We start from the raw sequence: 22,402 nt of genomic DNA, 5'->3' as shown, positions 1-22,402 counted from the left end.
TCCCTCAAGCTGGTCAGACTCAGCCTAACATTGCCTACTCCCTTAGGCGGGTAAGGCCACACCCCCTCCCAACCAACCACGACACAGTGGGAAGTGCAGGCTCCTGGTATTCGGCACTCGACGCTCATGTCTTCCACTCGGTCTAGACGTTGGAGCATCCCCTGGCCACGGGAGTTTAGGGACTTTCACCCACAAACTTCCAAAGTCCCAATATGCTCAAACTAAACATTTCTGGTGTCTCATCTGGCCATCCACGATATGCATGTGGAGGTCGTAGCCCTGATGTCACTAGGGTGCCAAATAATCATGTCACAAAATGCAAGATGCATGAGCCATACCAGCCAGTCATGCATTAAACCTGCGCATACCGCATGCTCATGTGGGGTAACTCTATCGTTCAGGGTGTCCCATAAATAATCAGCCTAACAGTACATGCTATACTCAATCACTCCTCTTAACAAGCATGCGAATGACGTGTATGGGCATGTATCATGAAGTATACTAAGCATAATTATAATCACATACATCATGGTGGGCCTGTATAAGGCGGCCCATGCCCGTAATAATGAACGAATGGCGTGCACACAATCACATACACATGGTGGGTCTCACACATCACCATTGGGCCTCGCACATACAAGGGGCTTCACACAATCACAATGGTCCTCATATAATCATAATGAGCCTCATGCAATCACACAATGGGCCCCATACAATCACAATGGGCCTCACATAGTCACAATAGGCCTCATTCAATCACAATGTTATGCTAACACATACTCAGTGCGTATACCAATCATAGTCATAATCAATAATTGGCCTATATATATATATATAGCAGGGTTCATAGAAGGACATCAGATCTAATCCATAATATCGGTCCTCAATAGTGGATATATCAAACCTGATACCACCAATCTTTTCACCTACAGTAACGAAGTACTCTCCTCATATCAAAGATGGGCTTAGATGGCCTACTCATATCAAGAATGGTCCTAAGAACAAGGAGTGGGCTTCCTTACCTGTTCCATCACGTAGCAATCAGGGCTTCCTAAGCGCTTAGTAAGTACAAGGTGGGCCACATTCCCTATGGAAGGCTCGATATGAGCACAAGATGGGCTCCAAGGCTTGGGTGATCCTACAGGGTATGGTCGAAAGCATCATTATCGAATGGGGGCCCAACGGATTGGGATAGCCTAATCAAGGGAAAGATGAGTAATATAATCATCAATGGGGGCCCAACAGTTTGGGTTAGCCGATTAAGGGGAGATGAGAATAGGCCTAACAATGAGCCCTAGAGAGAGTTACAATGTGGACATCTAACCATCGTTGCTCATGTAATGTGGACATTAAACCATCATTGCTCCCAAAGCATGGCTCATTTAATATCAACGAGGAATATGGATGAGCTTCATAAACATCATTACATACATCCTAGTGGAATTACACATCACAAGAGCCTCATATACATCACCTTAGGCCTCACACAAGGGCTTTATATACATCACATTGGGCCTCACTCATGGGCCTCATATAGATCACATTGGGCATCATTCTTGGGCCTTAAATACATCACAATGGGTTACATCACATGTGCCTAATACACATTACAATGGGCCACATCACATGGGCCTAATGGGACAATCACAATGGGCCACATACAATCACAATAGGTCTCATACATCACATTAGGCCTCATCACTTGGGCCTGATATACATCACAACGGGCCTCACACGAGGCCACATATATATCACAATAGGCCTCATCACTTACGGCCATGACGGGCCCCACATATGGCCATATGGGCATCACATACAGCCACAATGGCCTCTCATACATTAAGTGGGCCCTGCATACAGCAGGTGGGCCCTGTGTACACAGCAGGTGGGCCTGACGTATACATCAGATGGGCCTCATCAGATGGAAGGCACAGATACAATACATACATCACAATTGGGTCCCACTAAATGGGTCTCAAATACGTCACATGGGCCAATTCCATGGGCCTCAAATATATCACAATGGGCCACACAAGTGGATGACATAGATGAAACACGTACAACATGGTGAACCCTGCGTTCACACAGCAGGTGGGCCCTGCATCCATGGCCAGACGATGTGGATTTACAGCACATACATCATGGAGTCCCACTGTCCAACTTGATATATAACACATGCATCATGGCTGGCCTCACGTCCTAGAAATGGACGGACGACCAGGATATAAATTACATACATCACATGGGTCCCATCCTACAGACGGTGCAGCTAAGACCCATACATCATGCAGTCCCACGTGCAGGAAACAAATGGACAGCGGGATTATACAATACATACACTCAAGGTAGGCCCCACCCCACATGTGCCACACATGCAGGGTGGGCCCCACCATCTAACAAAGGGACGAACGGTCTGGGTATAACATATACCTCACGATTAGACCCACTTAACTTGCTGACGTCTTTACAATAGCTAAATAGCCGCTATAAATTACACCAGCTAATCTATTAACAGAGGTGGGTCCCACATGGGGCCCACCATAACATTTATTTTCAATCCCATCTGTTCATAAGGTCACAAAGACCAGAATTAAGAGGGAAAACAAATTTCATTTTTATCCAAAACTTTTATGACCCAAAAAGGGTTTCAATGGTAGACGTTTAATCCCCTGGTGCTCTTGTAGTGTGGATCACTTGAGTTATGTGTACGGCTGATTTTTGAGGTGTCCCGCTGATTAAAGGGGACCCATCAAATTCACGATGTTGATGCTCCACATACGTCACGGTGGGACCCATAGTGGGACCCATGGTCCTACCCTTTAACAAGCAGCAAGGATGCTGCTTGCTGCAACGTCCAGAGGACACTGGCAGTAACAACGTCTAGACCCCCCCTTTTTTAAATATCAGTGGTTTTTCATAGGTGGGGTCCACATCAGGACGATCGAGTCCATCTGCTGCGTTCTTGGGCTCGTGATATATATAATGAGCCTAATATTCGATGTGCTTTGACACACAGAAAGATCACAGTGGGCCCTAAAAATTTATCATTATTAAAATAGTCTATTTGATGGCGCGGCCCACTAGGGATTTGGATTGGCTTCATTTTTCGCCTCAGGGCCTAAAATAAGCTGGGGAATTAGATGGATGGTGTAGATAAAACACTTATATCATGGTGAGTCCCACTGTCCCAGCTGGACGGTGTGGACACCACACGTGTAGAGTTCCACCATCCCAGGACAATGTGAATATACAACATATACATCATGTGGCACCCACCATCCATGTACTAGACGGTGTGTATCAACGCATACATCATGGTGGGGGGCTCACCATCCCATTAGATGAACAAACGACCTGGATATAATGTGTATGCCAAGTGGGTCCATGTGGTGGCCCACTAGCTGCAAGGATCCAACTGATATTCGTGTTTTGCATTCAATAGCAGGGCCTACTACTGGATAGCAGGTTGTCTAGCAGAAGGTGGCCTGCCTGCCCCAAAATGATCTAGAAAGACTAGATGGACGATGTTAATGCAATACATCATGGTGGGATCCACACGGCTGGTTGATCAAGCCAATATTTATGTTTCCCATCAAATAGGGCTCACCCAATCGGGTAGCAAGGTGGACGATGAGGTGGCTGCCACTAATGGACTGTTTAGATTTAATCCATTCATCAAGGTGGGCCTCAACAGAAAGAGAGAGAGAGAGAGAGAGAGAGAGAGAGAGAGAGAGCGAGAGAAAGAGAATCGTGTGATGGAGGGCTCCGCCACTATGAGCCCTCCTAGGATTACAATACATGCATCATGATGGGTCCCAAATAAGATCCATACCATCAATCAGTTGGCCCCAATTGGTCCATCATGAAAATTGAAATATAATCCTACAAAACACCCACCTATTTCACTCCTTCTTTCGCTCCTTGGACTCCTTGGCTCCTAAGCTAGCTCTTTAAGGGTGGATGATGAAGGTTGGATGGTGGAGATGAGAGTTTTTGGGGTAGGGAAGTGGGCCACACTTAGCTCTCTTTATGAATCACTTGGACGTTGGCTCTCTCTTGGGGTTACTTGGGGAATGGGTTGAGAATGAGAGAGAGAGAAGTGATGGGATGAAATGAGATAGGTCAGTGATGTGTGAGTGATGGGTGGAGTGGTTTGTGTAAGAGATGGGATGGAAAGGTATGGGTGGAGAGAGAGAGAGTTGACTTTGGGAATGGGATAGGGATGGTTCTGTACTTGACTTAAGATTGATTGATTGATGTGATGGGTTGTAGAGATTCTCTTGCGATTTGCAACACGCGGCATTTTTTTCAAAATAAACGGGGGCCCACAACTCCTGGCCTGGTATTGCATCGGTGTGTAAGACACGGCATTGGAACCGCGACGACGGTGTCGTTGCAATGGTATAAGTCTCGGGTTGAGTTGACTCAGATATACGAGATGCGATAGGGTTATGCACAAACGCTGGTTACAAGTCGTAGTTTACCAAAATTCAACAGGGAGGATCGCGGAAGTCTAAGGAACAGTATGGTCTAGGATACGGGTCTTACACCCGGACCTCATACGATAACAAGGTTCGTGACCTAGACTAGACCCAACTCAGTCCGAAGTTGGCATCAGCCCATACATGGGTCCAGTGACTCGGTCAGGCCCAGTCAATGCAACGAACAGCACTCACTCTCCTTCTTCTTCTCTTCTTCTTTCTTTTTTCTTCTCCCTCACTTTCTTAGGATAACCTGGACCGAGCAAGGCTTGACTCGACTTGAAGAACGTCGACTAGGCACGGTTTAGTGCGACGTAACGAGCGGGCAGCAGCTTATCCTCCATGTTAGTGCACTCACCATGCACACATGTTTATCAATCACGCGACTAGTTGTGTCAAGTAGTCGGATGGTTCCTTGGTAAAAGTAGACCGATAATGCAACTGGAATAGAAGCCCAAGCCACAAGATCAAAGTACAAAGAAACTTCTACAATCTTAACCTTGCCTATAGATGATCCTAACCCAAATAGGAAAACCCACTTAGATCATCTATTCAAGCCATCTTAAGTCTATATTTTCCATCATTTTAATGTTGGCTTTAGTAGGTTCAAAGTTGCTGAATTAATTGCTGGACAAAAGTTCAAACAAGAAAATCTGTTCCACTTCGGTTGAAGAAGGTGCCACCAAATGACACCTTTAGTACCATCGAAGTGCCATTTGGTACCACCGAAGACACCTTTGGTGCCACCAAAAGTGCTCAAAATAATCTAGCAACATTTCAAAGATAATTTGATACCACCAACTGGATTTTTTATCCCACCAACTCCTACCGAAGTACAATGTTCGGTGCCACCGAAAGTAACAAATTTCATCCAGCAACCTTAAGATCTAATTCGGTACCACCGAATGATATTTTGATGCCACCGATTGTAGTTCAGTGCCACCGAATGGTCACTCGATAGAACCAAAAACTAGCCATTATAGATCCATTGAGACTTTTTCTTTATAAATATAGGACCTAGAACTTTATGAAAAGTATGGATTAAGGCATTTCAGAGTCCCCAGTGCAACCCAAGCTTACCCTAGCCTTCCTAAACTCTATCCACATGAGATTCAGGTTCTTTTTATTGTGATTTATGATCTCAATGAGCATTCAAAGATCTTCTTAATGAAGAATATGATCTCATGCCTTCACTAGAGTGTTGAGACCAAACCTATAGGTATATCCTTAGTCTCAATCATACTTTAGTGTATCTATGAGTTGAATCTCTTAGGAAATCCACTTATACCCTTTGATAAGAGATTCAACCCACTCTCATTACCTTGGTTACCTCTATAGGAACGTCATATGAAAGGTACTTGATCATGAAGATGATATAATAGGAAAATCACAGTATCGTGATTAGGGGAGCATCGGGGAGCGGATTCAAGTACGGAAGACTGAAGATCAAGCAACCCAACACAAACTACAAAAGAGGACTTCATCCGACAAGTAAGTGTCATTGTTAAGAGTCCACAAGTTAGTTTTTATCCTCGTGTAGGATTGAGGCTAATAGTTTGCTATCCTCAAACTCGATTAGGTTCCTATTGTGGGACCTTGGCCGGTAGGCCTAAATGTAGGTGCCTTGTGTGGGACCTTGGCTTGTGTGCCTAAACTTAAGTGCCTTATGTGGGACCTTGACCATGGGGCCTAAATGTAGATTCTTAATATAGGACCTTTGTTCATGTGTAGAGCATAAATTGAAGAGTCCTTTGTGTAGGGCTATAAAGGTTTGTGGTGAACCTGATTTAAAACCATTAATAGAGAAATTTGGCACACTCTAGAAAAGAGTGCGGTTGTCAAGAGTGGAGTAGGCATATAGCCGAACCATTCTCCATCCTTGTGTTTGGAATTGTCATTTGTGCATCTTTTTAATCATGATCATATAAGTTTGAATGCTTGATTATTTATGCATGATTCAGTGATTGCTTAAGATTGATAGGTAGCACATTCCACACACAAGTTCATAATGTGATAGCCTAGTTGCTTTATTTGTATATCTTGAGTAGCCTATATGATTGGACCCTTTATTGGCTTGAAAGACCTTAGAGTTACATTGCCTTACTTGTTTTAAACTGAAGGATTGTTTAAGATAGGTAATAAAAAGTTTTAAATTGGTATAATCAGCAAAAAGTCCTATTCACCCCCCTCTAGGACTCTTGGACCATTCCATACTTCTACTATAGCAGTCTAAACCATAATTTTACTCCACACCTCTCTCTCTCTCTATCTCTCTCTCTCTCTTTCTTTATTTTCTTTCCATTTCTTCTTCCTTTTTTTTCCTTCTCATAAGGGCCAACAGCACCACTGGACGGTCCAGCTCGTCCTAACCCAAACTGAACCTGATGCAGTTTGAATGAGGAAGAAGGAGGCAACCATTAATGGCGTTTTCGACAGCACTGCTCCTTCCTCCTATCTACTTCTTGCAAACAATCCTAATGGGCCCTGGGAAGCTTTCAGATGAGGTTTTTCAAAGCTTGGGGGAGGTTTGGGTGGTGGTTTCAAATGAGGAAGAAAACGATGGATTTTTCTTAGCTACCGCAATAATGGGAGAGGAGAAGTGTTTGCTCAATCCTCTCCCCTTTTTATTGTTTACCCTAACTCCCCAGAGTCATTGGATTGAAACCCAAATGGTCAGGATTTTATCAGGTTAAAACTGCCTCTAAATACGGGTGGTATTGCAAAACCAGCCATTGTTTTCTTTTAGCTACGGAAGAGAGCCCTAGGCTGAAGGGCTGGGATTGCTCATATTCTAGGGTTAAGATGGAATAGGAGAAATGTACACAAATCTCCAGCGTGGCAGCAACAGAGTGGGATTTCCATTTTCGAAAAGATCCACCGCACGCCACTCCTTTGCACGTATTTCTGTGTGCACACACGTGTGCATGAATGCACACGGTCGACATGGCTTTAGTCGAGTGAGAGTTCTCTACTCGATGGACGGTCTAGATTGGCTTATGGTGGCCTACCTTGATCATAATGGTTTACTTTTGGAAGGGCTGGAAGCACACCTCTGCTTGCATGCTAGGCCATTTGCACCTGTCGTTGTGATCACGCATGTGTGCATGGATTTGCATGAACGACATGAATTTTTGTCAGTTTTGGCATCCCATCACAATGGACAGCTCAGATCATGAAAGTAGGCCCCGATTTGTGGGCCATAATCGAAACCGTGGATGTATGTCCGTCCGATGGTAAAAACTGGAAAGAAAAGGAGAGGAATTATTCCTCTTTATGAGAAACTGCGAGTCAAACCTATTTTGACTAGGGCCGTGGTCTAGTGCACCTTGAGTGCACTTCCTCTGGTGCACACACAAAATGGTTATGGGGCCCACATAGATGTTTTTGAGGAATCCACTCCACCCATGATGCTCCACGGGCCTAATTGGGCCATCTTGACCGGAGATGTGGCAAATCCAATGCTTAAGTGAGCCATACTAACTACTTCATGGTCTCTAGGTGTCAATCTGATGGTTAAATTAATCATAATCTAACCATTAATGGTCAAAAGGTCCTGGGAATTCTTTTTGTGTTCAGGTCTGCCTATTTTACATGTTAACGATGTCATTATTGCATAAGAACATCGATTATCATTATCATCATCATCATCATCATCATTATTTTTATTATTTTTATTTTTATTTTTATATGTGCATACATTGATATCATATTTATTTATTGTTTATTAATAATATTATTATTATTATCTTGTAGGACCTGACTTTAATTAGTGTCGTTAATGATTTGAATAATGTCGTTGTGAGCCGTGTCCAATACCAGGCACATCTACTACTCAAGCAGTCTTATAGTGGATTTTATAATCCGATGGTCGAATTAGGGAAACCAGTTGTTAGATCGATCATCAGAATGTTGTGATTGATCCATAGTTTATTTGAGGAGTCCTAATGCAAGTTTCACTACGCCAAAATGGCCATTTTGCGACGTATTTTTGCGACGGACTTTGTCCGTCGCAAAAATCTCTTGGTTTAACGACGGATTTAATCCGTCGCTAACGAAAAAAGTCCATCGCTAAGCTTGTCTTTCTCGAATATCCGTAGGCCAAACGTCGCAAAATTTTGCGACGGACCAAAATCCGTCGCTAAAATCCGATTTACGACGGATTTTTTGTCCGTCGTAAATAGGCGACGGATGAAATCAGTCGCAAATTTTGATTTGGCGATGGAAAACGAACAGTTGCAGATTCCCACCGAAATTAGCAAATGGCGGGCTTTTCAGTTGATTTTGCGACGGATCAGGTCCGTCGTAAAAGGTCTTCTGCCTACACATTAATTTTTTTTTCATTTTCTTTAGAATATGGTGGAAAATTAAGTTTTTTTGTAGTCTAATAATTGTTTTTTAAAATAATTTCAGTGGTTTAATTGTACATATTTGTATCTAAGATTATTTTTTAACAATTGATTGAATGCAAAAAGAAAATTTATTTATTTTTATATCAAATGAGTGGAATTTTTATTTTTATTTTTTAATTTAAAACTAATATTTAAATGATTTGTAGTATCACATGAAAAAGAATATTGAGAAGTTTAAAAAATTTAACAATGTTTGAGAAAAAAATTAGATTTTGAAAAAATAAAAATCGTGGTTTAATAAAAATCTATTGTGGGAACAAAAAAGAATATTTAATAAGGTTGATAAATTTGAAAAAAAAAAATAGCATTTGATTTTGAGAAAAAATAATATCCTGAAAAAGAAAATTAAAAATATTTTAAAAATGTGAAAATTTTCACAATGTTGAAAAATGAAAATATTTTAAAAAAGAAAATGAGAGTTTGAAATTTGAAAAAAATAAATAAATTGTGAAGTTCCATTAAAATTGACAATTTCAAATAAAATGCTTTTAAAAAAATGGAGAAGTGAAAAAGAATTGAAAATTTTTAAAATAAAACGATATTAAAAAATCGATACTTTATCAAAAAACAAACATTTTGAAACGAAAAATAAATAAGTTGAAAAATTTTGTGATTTTGAAAAATAATTGAAAATGTTCAAAATTCGAAATTAAAACAAAATTTTATTTATAAAAACACTAAGATTTTGAAAAATATATATAATTTTTTTTAAAAATTGAAAAGTTGAAAACAACATGATGCTTTTAAAGAAAAAAATTGGCATTTTGGAATTTTTGGGAAAAAATTAAAAATTGTGAAAATTTAAGATATTTTGAAAATAAAAATTCAGAATTTGTATTTTAATATATTTTTTTGAAATATTTTATATTTAAAATGATATTTTGTTAAAAGTTTTCAAAGAAAAATTAAGAGTAAAAAAATATACATTTTGAAAAAAAATGTAATTTTTGAATGGAAATTGATATTTATCTGTGAAAAAAATTATTTTTTTAATAAATTATTAGCACATCCACTAATTGAACATTTAACCACTTTTGGACAATCGAATTAGTCCAGATTGAAGAGTAAATAACTTCATATGTTTAAATCAAATTTCACTCAAATTGTTGATCAATCTTGTAATCCCAATACCTTTCTCACATGTAGCTAGCCTGATTGAGGCGAGTAACTAGTCAAATTGAGGATATTGATCAATAAAATAGAGTGAATGGACTATACATATAAAATGGGCTAAATGTTATTGTCAAAATTGTGACCCAATTTATTGACCTTGTGAGAACCTACGAATTGATGTAGATAAGTTTTGTGGGCCCCATCATGATGTGTGTCGAACATCAACATCGTGCATTTAATGTGTCCCCTTTAGGTTATGAGATATCTCAAAAATCATCCGTAAACGAAACTCAAGTGGACCATACCATCTAAAACCAAGTCAAGACATCATAAAAAATATAAAAGCACTTGGTGGGGCCCACATGAGTTTTGGATGCGGCTAAAACTTGGTCTGACCCCTCATCCAAGTGGGACACACATAATGAGTGGGTTGGATATGTGAATCACATTAAGGCAAGCCTAATATATGATTATGAATGTTTTAAGGAAACCCCTCTACATTTAGGTGAGTTAGTCATTACCTTTACCAAAGTAAACTTTGTGGGGTCCACCGTTATTTATTTATTTTATCCATTCCGTTTGTCCATGTTAACAAATAATATGAGGTCTAAAGAACAAAAAGGAAACATATCCAAAGCTCAAGTGGACCACACCACAGGAAATAATGTGATTGAACCTCTACCATTGAAAAATTCTTGGAGGCCATAGAAGTTTTGGATCAAGCTGATGTTTGTGTTTTCTCTTCATTCATATATATTTGATATTATGAATAGGTTGGATGGCAAATAAATTAACGTTAACGTTACTGTGGGCCAAAGGAAGGTATCAATGGTGGAAATCATTATTCCACATTGTTTCGTGTGGCATGGTCCACTTGAGCTTTGGATTTACCGAAAATTTGGGATCAATCCACACCGTTCATCCATTTTTCAGAGAATTATTCCAAAAATGAATCATTTCCAAAGATTAAATGGACCACACCACAAATACTAGCATGGATGGGAACGGATTGGCTACTCCCCTGTCACCCACCCGTTGGCTAGTATTACGTGCTATGTGGGCCCCACCATGATGTATGTATTTCATCCATTATGTTCATCCATTTTTACCGATCATTTTAGGGCTTGATCAAAAAAATGATAGGGATATAAACCTAAGGTGGACCACATCATAGGAAAACAATATTGATTGGATATCCACCATTAAAATCCTCTTAAGGGCCACAGTACTGTTTATTTGACATCCAATCTGTTGATTAGATCATACAGGCCCTGATGAAGGGAAAAAACAAAGATCAGCTTTATCCAAAACTTTTATGGCCCCCAAAAGGATTGGCTACTCCCCCTGATGAAGGGAAAAAACGGATTGGCTACCATTGGTTGGTGGTTGGTGCTCTGTGGGGCCCACCATGATGTATGTGTGTCATCCAAGCCGTCCATCTATTTTTATATTTCATTTTATGATGTAAGTTAAAAAATAAATTATATCTCAATCTCAAGTGGACCACATTATAAGAAACAATTTTGAATGAATTTTGACCATTAAAAACGTTTTGGGGGGATAAAAGTTTTGGATCAAGCCGATATTTATTTTTTCCATTCACCTGGGTCTTTATGACCAAATCAGCATATTGGATTTCAAATAAACAGTACAGTGGGCCTTAGGAGGATTTTAATGGTGAATATCCATTCATTATTTTTTTCCTGTGATGTGGCCCACCTAAGATTTATATCCCAATCAATTTTTTTGTATAAAGCCATAAATTGATCTGTAAAAATGGATGAACGGAATGGATGAAACACATACATCATGGTGGGGCCCACAGAGGACCGACCACCAGCCCCGTGTAGCCAATCCATCTCCCCTGAAACAAGGAAATCGGATTGCGTACTGAGCTACTAAGTACGCTTTTATCGTACTGAGTAAACTCAGTCGGGCCCACTATGAATGTATGTGGTTTATCCACACCGTCCATCCTTTTTTCCCACTAATTTTAGGGGTTGATCCAAAATGTTAAGTAAATCCAAAGCTCTAGAGTACCATACCACAGGAAATAGTGTGGAATAATGATTTACACTGTTGAAAACTTCCTAGGACCCACAATGATGTTTATTTGTCATCCAACCTGTTCTTAAGATCACAAATACATAGATGAAGAGAAAAAACAAACATCAGCTTGATCCAAAACTTCTGTGACCTCCATTAATTTTTCAATGGTAGAGGTTCAAAAAAACTGTTTCCTGTGGTGTGGTCCACTTGAGGTTTAGATATTCTTCCATTTTGGTATCAAGACTTAAAATTATCTATTAAAATGTATTAACGGAGTGGATAAAATAAATAAATAACGGTGGACCCCACATGGTTTACTCAGTACGCTAAGGTACCGAGTTACTCGGTACGCAATCTGCCTAAACGACGCCTCTGTTCTCTCTCCCTCTCATTCACTCCGTCGGTTCCTCTCCCGGCGCCGGCCGCAGACATCTCTCCTACCTCTTTCTTCCTGTCAATCTCTTCACCAACACAGGTAATGCTCTCGCGCTCTCTCTCTCTCTCTCTCTCTCTCTGTTTACTCAGTACGCTAAGATACCGTTTTCAGATCCATTGATTTAAGATCCCAGGTATGAAGCACTATTGGTATTATTATTCTTAGTAGCTGATTTTCTATGTAGCTTGGATACAGTTCCTTCCTGTTGAGAAGCTGTCACAGTGCTGTTTGTCCCACTGCTCTGTGGTATTTTTGCTGGATCAGTTGTTTGTTGCTTAGGGTGATGCTTGTTGCATCACCTCAAGCAACAAACAGCAGATACGGGCATGTTAGTAAGAACAGGAATAATAGTCCTTGAGGTGATGGTTGTTGCAGTACACTCAGGTTTTTAGTTCTGACGAGTGGAGCCCATGGTTCAGTAATTCAGATCATTGGTCTTTTCTGTCCAGCCATGGAAAGAGCATGCCCCAAATATTCCTAAATTGGAAAATCCTAGCCTCCAGCTGTAGTGTTTCTTTCAGTTGAACGTAGGTCCTTACTGTAGTTCTATTTTCAGTTGTCCTTTTTTTTTTTTTTTTGGAAAAGTAATGAAATTTTATATGAAAAAAACTCCGAATAGCTACTACCCGACCGTAGATGTAGAAAGCAGCATCAACCCAAGTGAGGGAGACAAGGAACCATCATCCAGGGCCTTTAAACAAGAGTACTTGCAGTGTTTTACTGCTTGAGCCGTGTGCCTACCTCGGCTGCTACATGACCATGACAGATGCTGAAAACGGACCAGCTGATCCTGCCTTGGCTGCTACGTGATCTTACATAGCAACCACACATGGAGATGTCCATGATTTCTGATCAATAGTTTAGGCTGTTCTAAGTGTTTGGATCACCCCAAATCAACTCTTCATTCCATATTCCACAGCACCTGAGGTTGATCTATAGGTTCAATAAGTACACACCAAGCATGTCTATATGGTAAGTGCACAGCTAGAAGAAGGAAAAAGAAGCTGAAAGCATGCTTTCCAACAATTGTTGGAGATGGAACAAAGCTTGAGACACATACCATGCCACGCAAGGTGTGTCACTAGCAACATTCACAACCCCCACGACAGGTTCTCTACGACACACGTTCCTTGACAAACAGTTACAACTGCCACTTAAAAAGATGGTGAATTAATTGCAAATATGATCTCTATGCCCTCCAACTGGAAATCATCAGAAACCATTACTCCACTGCAACACAGTTCCAAGTCCATCCATCCATATCAGCCCATGACACAACATACTGTCTTTGAAGTAACTTTTAAGAGAGTCAAACGTACAAGCCCACTATGGATCTAGAAGTTGATTGAAGTAACTTTTGCTTGTATTTGTGTGACAAAGAACCTGCTAAATAAAGGATTTAATCTTTGTAATTCCTTTTTTCTAGCAATAGAAGTTCAGAGCACTTTGGTTTTCCAAACCGAAATGTTTCCAAAAGTATGTTTGTGAGTTTCTGCATTTTGGTGCAGATGAGATGCACCCCACCCAATTTAGCAGCCTGTTAAACATCAAGTTATCCAAATGGGTGGTGGAAATGCACCTTCTTAGGATGTGGTTTCTGGAAAGAATAGCCTGTCACAAATGATCAGTTAAACAGATATAAACCCATTTTCACAACGGATATCCAATTGAATGGTGATTTTGGGTACATCCAAATGGGCAGTTGTGCACGTGTTGCATGTGGAAAATCTTGACAACCAAGACTATGACTTCACCTTTTGACTCCTGCTGGGACTGCATTGTGATGCACATGGTGATGGGCGGACTCAGATGAGTCGTCAATCCATGTCATTTGGAACAAATGGCTAAACTATTCTTGGACAGTTACCATCCATAAGAAAATTTTAGTCACTCGAATCTTTTCTAATTTTTACCATATATAATGTGATTAGCTTTTCTTGGCCAGTTACCATCCATAGAAAAATTTTAGTCACTTGAATCTTTTCTAATTTATGCTATATAGAAAAATCAAAAGCAGAAGTTTATCGATGTCATGCATTGTTGGAGAAACTACAGGTGGTAACTGGTCGGTAGATGCATGTAGATGCTTCTTGTGTAGTTTTTGCAGTTTAGGCATCCATTTTGGTTTGTTTTGAATCTTATTTTGAGTTTTGGATTTTGTTGGTTTTTGTTAGATTGATTCGGATTTTCAGATTTTGGTCATGTCTACTTTCATGTATGGGACTAACTAGATTACACCCATCGGTTAGAAAATAATATCCCCATCACCATGCTTAATAAAAAGAAATGAGGATAAACCTGTTACACTTGTATTGAGCATTTTCTTTTTGTTACTACTGGTGAAATCAGGATTCAATGTTATTCAATGTCATGCTCTGAGTTTTGTTTATCTGTTTATGTATGGAGAACAGGTGGTGCTAGTATCTGGTGAGACTGGTTGCAGGAAAACAACTCAGGTTACCACTTCTTTTGAATTATGTTCATTTAGATTACAAATTTTGATGTGATTGTATATAGATTGAGACAATCAGTTACCCATTTAAGGGTTTTTATGTGGCCAGGCATAGATACAGTGTGCTCCTTGGTGCATAAAAATCCTTAAATTGTCCATGTTTGGACAGTTCAATGCCGGATAGAATGTAATGCTTTCATTTTAGCAATTCAAATGCACTTGCCTTTTCTATGCATCATCTTTCTTTCTCTCTGGATATGTTTCTTGCATTTATTTCCATTGTCAAATATCCTCACTTTGTGTTGATACCTGACATGGGAATCACATACAAGATCAATATATCTGGAGAGATATGGGGAGATGCTGCCGGAATTTCGGTGTAGGCATTTAAATTTGAAAATGAAAGCGTTACAATCTATTTGGTCTTGGATGGGCAACTGATTTAGTCAATTAGATAGACATACTCATTCGTAATCTAACTTAAACACATCATGTATACGTTACCAGAGATGACTTCCATGACACCATGCAAGAACTGGATGCGGGCAGGAAGGTTAACTGTTGAATACATGGAAGGTGTTGTAACATTTCTAAAGTACGTGAAACAAAATTCAAATGGGGAAGACTGGCACAGCTGTCCTTGTGCCAAGTGCTGTAATATACGTGGGAAGATGACATTAGAAACCATTTCCGAACACTTGGTTTTTAATGGCATAGATCAAACGTACACGACGTGGTTTCTCCATGGGGAGCAACGTCTTGAAACAGGTGCGAGTACATCTGTCGATAATTGTAATGAAGATGTGTTGCCCAGAATGGTCGATTTGGTGAATGATGCTTTCGGTCATTTTCAACCCATTGAGTTAGATGCATGTATGGATGAGGTTAATAATGAAGATGATATTGAACATCATGATGACTTAGGCGATGAGGCTCGGTATAGGAAGTTAATGGAGGATGCAAAACAACCCCTATATCCATTGTGTAAACCAGAGCATACAAAGTTGTCTGTGATAGTGGAGTTGTTGAGTATGAAGGCTAGGTTTCATTGGTCAAACAATAGCTAGCTTTACAGAGTTGTTAAACTTGCTCAAGAAAATTTTGCCAAACGAGAACTCTTTACTAGATAATACTTATAATGCAAAGAAGCTGATCAGTTCATTGGGTATGAACTATGAGACAATACATGCATGCCCTAATGATTGTATTTTATACTGGAAGGACCATGTTGATAAGCAGTGTTGTCCAAAATGTGGAGAAAGCAGATAGAAATTTAATAGTGTTGTAAGGTCAACCGCCCCACATGTACCTCGTAAGGTGCTAAGGTACTTCCCATTAACGCCGAGGTTAAAAAGACTCTACACTATACCAGAGATTGCAGAGAATATGATATGGCATTCAAAGTCGGCTCAAGATGATATTTGCATGCGTCATCCAGTGGATTCGTCTATGTGGAAGATTGTAGATGAAAAGTATGCTGATTTTGCTGCGGAGCCACGTAACGTTCGTTTAGGACTTGCAACGGATGGATTCAATCCTTTTGGGAATATGAGCAATTCATATAGTTGCTGGCCTGTTATGATTGTTACGTATAATCTCCCGCCTCATTTATGCATGCGGAAGGAGTTTACCATGTTAACACTTTTGATCCTTGGAAAAAAGGGTCCAGGACATGACATTGACGTTTACTTGCAACCGTTGATTGCAGAGTTGCTTGAATTGTGGGAAGGATCTATGACATATGACTCGCACAGTAAGAATATGTTCACAATGAGGGCAATTTTACTATGGGCAATACATGATTTTCCAGCATATGGACATCTTTCTGGTTGTAGGACAGGAGGAAAGTACGCATGCCCTATTTGTAGTGAGGAGACAGAATCGGTTTGGCTTGAACATGGAAAGAAGTTTGCATATATGGGACATAGAAGATTCCTGCCATCAGGTCATGACTTTAGGACTGATAGAACCAGATTCAATGGGAAAGAGGAAAAAAGAAAGGCTCCTAAGCGTATGAAAGGTTCAGATGTACTACGTAAAATGAATAATATTGAAACCGTTTTCGGAAAGCAAGTGGGAAAGACTAAGAAAAAGTCTAAGAATGACCCAAACAACATTACTGCCTGGACAAAGAGATCAATCCTTTTTGACTTGCCATACTGGGAGCATTTGCCCATTCGTCACAATCTGGATGTGATGCATGTTGAGAAAAATGTCACCGAGAACCTCATTGCAACAATCATGGATACAAAAGATAAGACTAAGGATGGTCTACAAGCCTGTCAGGATCTTCAGGCTATGAAGATAAGAAAGTCTATGTGGCCTGAAGAAAGAAACGGCAGGTTATTCTTACCCAAAGCTCCTTTCACGTTGTCCACATCTAAAAGAAACATGTTTTGTCTGACACTGAGCAATTTGAAAGTCCCAAGAGGATATTGTGCAAACTGGACACATCGTGTCAATTTAGAGGATTGTCAGCTAAAGGCCCTCAAGTCACATGATTATCACATTGTGATGCAGCAATTGCTACCAGTTTTGTTGATGCACTCGTTTTTAGGAAAGAAGAAGACATTGCGCACTGCCATTTGTGAAATGTCAAGATTCTTCAATGTCATATGTTCAAAAGTTATTAATCGTGAAGAGCTTCAAATTATGAAAAAAAAATAGTGGAAACATTATGTGTATTCAAAAAATATTTCCCCCCATCTTTTTTTGTTCCTATGACACACCTAGTGGTGCACTTAGCAGAGGAAGCACAACTTTGTGGACCTGTCAGATATCGGTGGATGTATCCTTTTGAGAGGTAACATTAATTATCAGAATTTATCAACTTTCTTTTTTCATTTTTTTTAAAAATTTATATCGATATCTGATTTTAATGTGTATAGGATGATGAGAACATACAAAAAGTATGCGACGAATCAAACTTATCCAGAGGGTTGTATTGCTGAACGCTACATACTGGAAGAGTCCATGATGTACTGCATGGACTACATGCCTGATAAGATGTTAGGAAGCCATAAGAGAGTGAAAAAGATATTCTATGATGAGGGTGATGATAATGCCGATAATTTTCAAATCGATAAAAAAGGAAAAAGTTATCTTCTTACTAATGTGCAATATCAATAAGCACGCAGATGGGTATTACAACATCACACTGAAAATACTCAATGGCTGGGGTAAGTTGACAAAAACTCTATATTTCTATCCTTAATGTTTTTAAATTGTACCATGTAAAGTAAAAAGTTTAATTCATATTTTATATTATATGTGAATTGTAGGAAGTACAATGAATACATTCATGGCCAAACACGTAAGGGACAAAACAGGAGGGGCAATCCGTCGGTACAAAAAGAAGTAGACGACAATGCTTGGTTAAGGGAACAATTAGAGAATGAAGAAATGTCACAATTTAAGAGAATCGCTACTGGTCCTAGCTACGATGCCACATCATACAGTACATACTCAGTAAATGGATATGTTTTTTGCACATCAGACTCTAAAAAAAACTTGACAACACAAAACAGCAGAGTCTCTATGAAAGCCTTAACTATGTTCAGGGCGAGTGCCAGGGATAAGAACTTGGTAGAACAAGAAGCCACCTACTATGGTATCATTAGACAAATTCTTGAATTAAACTACTTCACCTTTAAGATAACATTGTTCTACTGTGATTGGGTGCATATCGAAGATACTTCAAATGGATGTTATGTAGATCCTGAAACAAATCTGATATTTGTTAACCTAGGAAGGTTTAGAAGGAAATCAAGGAAGAGGATGAGCCATTTATACATGCATCTCAGGCGGCTCAAGTCTTCTATTGCAAGGATCCGACAAGAGATGACTGGCATGTTGTATTAGATGTTCCGAAGCGACTAACAAAAGATGCATATGCATTTGAGGATCCACTAGTGTTTGAGGCCAGGTTGACTGCAGGTTCCTCGAGCCCTTCCTTAATAGATGATCTGTATGACCCAACTAGTGAAGATATACAAGAAGGGTCATATGTAGAAATTGTATCAAGTAACCCACGTATTCAGAAGCGAAAAAGAAACTGATCAAGTTTCATATCAGGTTGAAATAAATTTAACTACTTTTACTATATTAGATTATTTTCCTTTTCATTTTTTCTAAATTCAGTAAAAACTTATGCATGTGTATAGTGTCATCTCTTTATTATGTATCGCAACATATTAAATGACTAATAATCTTAATTTTTTTTTAGGAATTATGTCGTATGTAGGGCCTTCTAGTTCTGCCCCAGGAAGCACCACAAAGATAAAAGTTTCAATTAGTCCAGTTGGAGAGATTACTGGAGATAACAAAAATCAATTCACCTCATTTCTAGGAAATGTGGTCAGGACTCATTGTCCAATTGCATACAAAGACTGGCAGCTTATGCCAGATACCATCAAGGATAATGTTTGGTCAACTATTTTGGTAAGCATTTAAATACATGAGTTTTACTTTCTAATGTTTATAATATAATTGTTGTTGACTAATTGCCCTATTTAATGAAATATGTAGGCCAAATATGATGTTGACGACAGTGACAGCTGTAAAACTGCCATAATTAAGCGTGCTAATGATATGTGGAAGGACTGGAAGAACCGATTACGAGGAACTGTCCTGGATATGTATGATAATGATGGAGACAGGAAAAAAAATTGCCCTAATGGCATAAAGCTAGAAGATTGGGTCAAATTCGTTGATTACGAATCTACAAAAGAGGCAAAGTCTCGTCGTGGAAAGGGAAAGGAATCCAGAAGCGAAATGAAGTTCCCTCACACGACTGGGCGACGGGGATCTGCTAGGACGGCAGAGTTGATTGTAAGTTTTTAATATAACTTTAATTTCTTTTAATCCAATTTAAGAATATAGAATAATTAACATGATTTCTCATTGTAAATTACAACAACAAAAAAATCCAGATACTCAAATCACGAGAACTGAATTGTTTCTGGCAACTCATACTAGATCCGATGGGTCTCTCCCTTCACAGGAGCTGAGCATCACAACGGAAAAAATAAAAGGCATAGTTGCCAATGACCCAGCTTGTATACATAATGATTTAAATCACGACCCGGTTGCATAGGTTTTTCATTCATTCTCTTCACTTTGACATACTTAGCTTTCTGAACATTTTTTGTTACTAATATACATGCATTACTAATAATGGTTGATTATCATTTAGGTTTGTGGTCTTGATAAAAGAGGACGTGTAAGGGGGTTGGGTCATATTGCAAAAACTACCATTATTGCTTCAACCCCTTACATTAATGAAATTAGAGAAGGAAAGGGTGAAATTGCTGAGGTTAAAGCATCGATAATTGTATTAAAAGAGCAAATAGAAAACAAGATCAACGAGTGCAAGGACATGATATTGACCATTGGAGAACGTTTGCTTGAAGTTCAGAATCAAATAAATACTCCAGTTCAACCAATGCAATGCTCTCCAGGCACTGCTGGTTCTCAGGTATTTTAACAATAAAAGAATAATGTACAGTTACTATTTTATCCATGAAAATAATAAAAATTATTTCTTGTAGGCATTTTTTCGATCTGGCGATACCTCAAGTCATCGTGATGAGTCAGCTCCACCTCCACCTCCACTTCTACGGGTGGAACAAATCTGTCATTTGACAGATATTTGTAGTCGAGTTGTTGCACATGGGCATCTGATTAGAGATAATGCAAGCATCCCTCCAGATTGCATCAAAGTTATATTGGATGTTGTTGAAGTTCCCAGTGCGAATGTGTTTGGTGACATTGAGAAGACGTTAGCCGATTGCGACGTGGGTGATGTTCTCGTTTGGCCTAGAGTGCTGACGAAAACATAGATATTAAAGGAGTTTACTTAAAACTTTTCCTAAGTCAAGAACATATTTTTGTAATTTGGTCAGGACATATGGATTGTGTTTGAGGTTATTTTGGATATTATTTGACTAAATCTTTATCTTGAATTATTTAGTAGTTTTGCTTGACTAATCTAGTGATTTGTTTCAGCTTTTCATCTTCTTATGCGTGACAGAAGGTACACATATTTCTATTATGATTTATTTTAATTTTTTCTTTGCTTATGCGTAAAATGTTCTGATTTAAATATTAAGAACTACGTAGTGGCTTGATCCCAATCTTCCAAACATTGGGTACGTAGGCAGCCGTTCATACTAGACCGTATCGGTGCAGCCACAAATTTTATTTTATTTTTCCCTTCTCATAGTGTGGATGCATTTTCGTCGGGACTACTTGGCAATAAGAGCGAGGTGGATGTAAGTTCTCGAAACCTTTAATTAATTTCAAATCATTTATATCTTTATCGCTTCATTTATATGCTGTCGTTAGGGTCAACTTGTAACTCCTCAGAACCCGCTCTGCCGTAAGACATTACGGTGCATAACGGTTCCCATTAGGTTAAGTTGCAAATTATTATTAAGGGTTGGTTGGATATATTTTATTTTTTGTAAATGTTGTTAATAGTTTGATGGATGATGAATGTATTTGTGAATGTAAATGAAAAAAAAACTTATTATATATATATATATATATATATATATATATATATATATATATATATATATATATATATCAATAGAGGATGCCTTGTTTAGGGGACATGAAATTTTGTAGCTTATGGTATGGTGCCCCAATATTGGTTGTATGTTACTAATATGTAGTAGATAATACTAGGATCAATAGTAAACATTTTGTTTTGAGTGGAAGACCGAGTAAAAGAACTTGGAAGATGTACTTTTTATGCCTTTCAGCTTCAAACTAGATACCTTTTGGATAAACCAAACATCCATTCACCACTAGTTTTCCAACTTTAGATTCATACTTTGGAATTCAGATTTAACAAATACCAACCTGGCATGTTTTGGTAGGAAATGAATAGATAGTTTAATGTTTATTTTTTCTTCTTTTAATGTGATTTGTGTGATAGACGGTTGCAAGTGTTCGGTTTATGTGATTGAATTTGCTATTTTTTTCCTTATTTTTTCATTCCAAAGTTATCTGGGATTTTTTTAGTCTAATATCATCCCTTGCACTTGCATTAAGCACTTTTGTAGGCATTTTCAAGTTTTGTATCTTTTACAGCATACATGGCTGACTCCAATGGTGATGGTTATGGCAAAACTGAAGATGTTAATGCAATTGACAATCATGGTTTTTTTTTCCCCAACTTGACAGTCATTGAAATCAACTGATTTAGGTGAGATTTTACAAGGACATTGGTAATGAACTGCACATGCATTGGATTCTTTTCTTTAGTTTGATCTCCAAATTCTTGCATTTTACTACTAACAATATTTGTTTTAGTTGCAATGCATGTTTGGGGATCTACTTATCTTTTCTTCTTTTCCATTACACCTAGAGCTCTTCCTTAGCTCTGGAATTGTTTGCCTCTCTATTTATTCATTGGTTGCTAGGATCTTTGGCATGAATCTCTCATATACATGGA

The sequence above is a fragment of the Magnolia sinica genome, chromosome 2 (assembly GCF_029962835.1).
Source record: "Magnolia sinica isolate HGM2019 chromosome 2, MsV1, whole genome shotgun sequence".
Classification (NCBI taxonomy): domain Eukaryota; kingdom Viridiplantae; phylum Streptophyta; class Magnoliopsida; order Magnoliales; family Magnoliaceae; genus Magnolia; species Magnolia sinica.
This window is presented reverse-complemented; position numbering follows the sequence as displayed.